Below are 4,255 nucleotides of genomic sequence, written 5' to 3'. Positions count from 1 at the left end.
CATGGAACTGTCCAGGGAGAATGGAGCCATTCTTCCTACCCACTCACATTGATCAGTAGTATTCCTCTTAGTCTGCTTCCCTGACTAAGCCTTCATTTCCTCTTCTCTCATTCCCTTCTGCATATCCCTGATTTGCTCCCTTTATTCACCCCATACCACAGCCCTACAGCACTTATGTACATATTCATTTTTTTTTTAATTAAATATCTGTCTTGCACTCTAGACTGTAAGCTCACTGTGGGCAGGGAACAAGTCTACCAACTCTGTTATACTGTACCCTCCCAAGTGCTTAGTACAGTGCTCTGCACACAGTTAGTGCTCAATGAATATGATTGATAAATTGAGAGTATAAGAATATTTACGTAACTATTATGGGGCTGGGATGAGTGAGTATCAAAGGGCTTAAGTTCAAAGTTGATGCAGAGGGGAAAGTCAGTAGAGGAAATAAAGGGCTTAGTTTGCCAAGGCCTTTTGGAGGAGATGTGATTTTAGAAGGGTTTTGAAGGCTGGGAAAGTGGTGCATATGAAGGAAGAGGGAGTTTCAGGCCTGAGGGAGAATGTGGGCAAGGAGTCAATGGTGGGATAGATGAAATAGCTGTATAGAAAGTATGTTGGTGTTAGAGGCATGGAGTGTGTAGGTTGGGTTGTAGTGGGAGATCAGTGAGGTTAGGTAGGAGAGAGAGATATGATTGAGTGCCTTAAAGTCAATGGTAAGGGGTTTCTGTTTGATGTGGAGGTGGATGGACAACTGTTGGAAGTTTTTGAGGAGTGGGGAGATATGGACTGAATTTGTTTTCAGAAAAGTGATCTGGCAACAGAGTGAAGTATGAACTGGAATGGGGAAATACAGGATGCAGAGAGGTCAGCAAGGAGCTGATGTAGTAGTTTAAGTGGGAGATTGTAAGAGTTTTTATTAGAGTAGTAGTTTTGATGGAAAAGAAAGGGTGGATTCTAGAGATGTTGTGAAGGTAGAACCAAAGGGATTTCCTGACAGATTGAGTATGTGGATTGAATGAGAGTGATGAGTTGAGGATAATGCCAAAGTTATGGACTTGTACCCCTTTCAGGGTTGCACCTGGAGAGTTTCCAGTACTCTACCAGTCTCGATCACAGAAGGAAGAGTCAAGCAGAGGTCCACCCATTCCATTCCTAGCTTGGGCAGTGGTTAGTGAGTGGAAGGCACTCTTCTACAAGTCAAAACTCACATGTGCTGGGCAGCAGCGGCACAGGAGAGAGTTGAAGGTGTAGACTCTCTGCAATTGCAGATGCAGAGCAGGGCGTTCTGGGAAAGATGTGTCCATGTGTCATTATGGGTCAGAAATGACCTGATGGCATAAGACAAGATGGGCTTGTAAGACAGGGAGGATGGTGTTGCTGGATACAGTGATAGGAAAGTCATGAGGGAGATATAATTTGTGTAAGAAGATGAGGTGTTCTGTCTTGGACATGTTAAGTTTGAGATATCAGTGGGACATCCAAGTAGAGATGTTCTGAAGGCAGGAGAAAATGTGAGGCTGCAGAGAAGGAGAGAGGTTAGGTCTGGAGAGGTAGATTTTAAAATCATCAGTATCGAGATGGTAGCTGAATCCATGAGAACGAATGAGTTCTCCAAGGGAGCAGGTGTAGAAGGAGAATAGAAGGGGACCCAGAACTGAGCCTTGAAGGACTCCCAAATTTAGGAGGTGGGAGGCAGAGCAGGAGCCTGCAGAAGAGACTGAGAAGGAGAGGCCAGAGAGATGGGGGGAGAACAGTGAAGTTAAGGTTGGATAATGTTTCCAGGAGATGGGGATGTTCAACAGTTTCAAAGGTAGCTAAGAAGTCAAAGATGATAAGGATGGAGTAGAGGCTGCTGGATTTAGCAAGAAGGAGATCATTGGTGAACTTCAAGAGGGCAGTTTCTGTGGAGTGAAGGAGGTGGGAGCCAGATTGGAGAGGGTCAAGGAGAGATTTTGGGGAGAGGAAGTGGAGGCAGTGGATGTAGACAACTTGCTCAAGGACTTTTTATGGTATTTGTTGAACACTTACTATGTGCCAGACATTGTACAAAGTGCTGGGGTAGATACAAGCCAATCAGGTAGGACACAATCCATGTCCCACATGGGGCTCAGAGTATTAATCCCCATTTTATAGATGAGGTTGCTGAGCCACAGGGAAGTTAAGGAACTTGTCCAAAGTCACATGGCAGACAAGCGATGGAGCCGGGAGTAGAACCCACGTCTCCCCCATCCTAAAAAAACCCGCTCTTGACCCCACTTCCCCCTCCAGTTATCGTCCTATCTCCCTACTACCCTTCCTTTCCAAAATCTTAGAACGAGTCGTCTACAATCGATGCCTAGAATTCCTTAACTCCCATTCTCTCCTAGACCCCCTCCAATCTGGCTTCCGTCCCCTCCACTCTACCGAGACTGCTCTCTCTAAGGTCACCCATGACCTCCTTCTTGCCAAATCCAATGGCTCCTACTCCATTCTGATCCTCCTTGACCTCTCTGCTGCCTTTGACACTGTCGACCATCCCCTCCTCCTCCATACCTTATCTCACCTTGGCTTCACGGACTCTGTCCTCTCCTGGTTCTCCTCTTACCTCTCTGGCCGATCATTCTCGGTCTCCTACGCTGGAGCCTCCTCCCCCTCCCATCCTTTAACTGTTGGAGTTCCTCAAGGGTCAGTTCTTGGCCCTCTTCTGTTCTCCATTTACACTCACTCCCTCGGTGAACTCATCCGCTCTCACGGCTTTGACTACCATCTCTACGCAGATGACACGCAGATCTACATCTCCGCCCCTGTCCTCTCCCCCTCCCTTCAGGCTCGCATCTCCTCCTGCCTCCAGGACGTCTCCACCTGGATGTCGGCCCGCCACCTAAAACTCAACATGAGCAAGACTGAGCTCCTCATCTTCCCTCCCAAGCCCGGTCCGCTCCCAGACTTCTCCATCACCGTGGATGGCACGACCATCCTTCCCGTCCTGCAGGCCCGCAATCTCGGTGTCATCCTTGACTCGTCCCTCTCGTTCACCCCACACATCCTATCCGTTACCAAGACCTGCCGGTTTCACCTCTACAATATCGCCAAGATCCGCCCTTTCCTCTCCACCCAAACGGCTACCTTACTATTACGGGCTCTCATTATATCCCGGCTAGACTACTGTGTCAGCCTTCTCTCTGACCTCCCTTCCTCCTCTCTCGCCCCGCTCCGGTCTATTCTTCACTCCGCTGCCCGGCTCATCTTCCTGCAGAAACGATCTGGGCATGTCACTCCCCTTCTTAAACAACTCAAGTGGTTGCCTATCGACCTCCGCTCCAAACAAAAACTCCTCACTCTAGGCTTCAAGGCTCTCCATCACCTTGCCCCTTCCTACCTCTCCTCCCTTCTCTCTTTCTACCACCCACCCCGCACGCTCCGCTCCTCTGCCGCCCACCTCCTCGCCGTCCCTCGGTCTCGCCTATCCCGCCGTCGACCCCTGGGTCACGTCCTCCCGCGGTCCTGGAACGCCCTCCCTCCTCACCTCTGCCAAACTGATTCTCTTTCCCTCTTCAAAACCTTACTTAAAAATCACCTCCTCCAAGAGGCCTTCCCAGACTGAGCTCCTCTTCCCCCTCTACTCCCTCTGCCATCCCCCCTTTACCTCTCCGCAGCTAAAGCCTCATTTTCCCCTTTTCCCTCTGCTCCTCCACCTCTCCCTTCCCATCCCCACAGCACTGTACCCGTCCGCTCAACTGTATATATTTTCGTTACCCTATTTATTTTGTTAATGAATTGTACATCGCCTTGATTCTATTTAGTTGCCATTGTTTTTACGAGATGTTCTTCCCCTTGACGCTGTTTAGTGCCATTGTTCTTGTCTGTCCGTCTCCCCCGATTAGACTGTAAGCCCGTCAAACGGCAGGGACTGTCTCTATCTGTTGCCGACTTGTTCATCCTAAGCGCTTAGTACAGTGCTCTGCACATAGTAAGCGCTCAATAAATACTATTGAATGAATGAACCCAGGTCCCTCTCACTCCCAGGTCCATGCTCTCTCCACCAGGCTAGTTAGAGTTCAAATTGGAAAGGAATGGTAGGAAGGAGATGGGGTGATAGCTGGAGGGAGCTGTGGGGTCAAGGGAGAGATTTTTAGGTTGGGGGATACATGGGCATGCTTGAACACAGTGGGGAAGGAGCCATTGGAAAGTGAGCAGTTGAAATGGTGGCCAGGAGGGTTGGCATTTGGTTTGGTAAGTTGAGGAAGAGTGGGATCATAAGCACAGTTGGAAGGGAAAG

The 4,255-nt window shown here is 49.1% G+C and overlaps 1 non-coding gene across 1 annotated transcript; it reads left to right on the top strand.

Annotated features, from left to right (window-relative positions):
* The first annotated feature begins 1,057 nt into the window (after nt 1-1,057).
* Nucleotides 1,058-1,195, top strand: LOC114808336. Its single transcript, XR_003756182.1, has one exon. It is a non-coding gene; the product is annotated as a small nucleolar RNA SNORA7 (small nucleolar RNA).
* The last annotated feature ends 3,060 nt before the right edge of the window (nt 1,196-4,255 follow it).

This window comes from Ornithorhynchus anatinus, chromosome X5 (genome assembly GCF_004115215.2).
Source record: "Ornithorhynchus anatinus isolate Pmale09 chromosome X5, mOrnAna1.pri.v4, whole genome shotgun sequence".
NCBI lineage: Eukaryota > Metazoa > Chordata > Mammalia > Monotremata > Ornithorhynchidae > Ornithorhynchus > Ornithorhynchus anatinus.
Note: the sequence above shows the minus strand (reverse complement) of the source record. Positions and strands in the feature narration are given on the sequence as shown.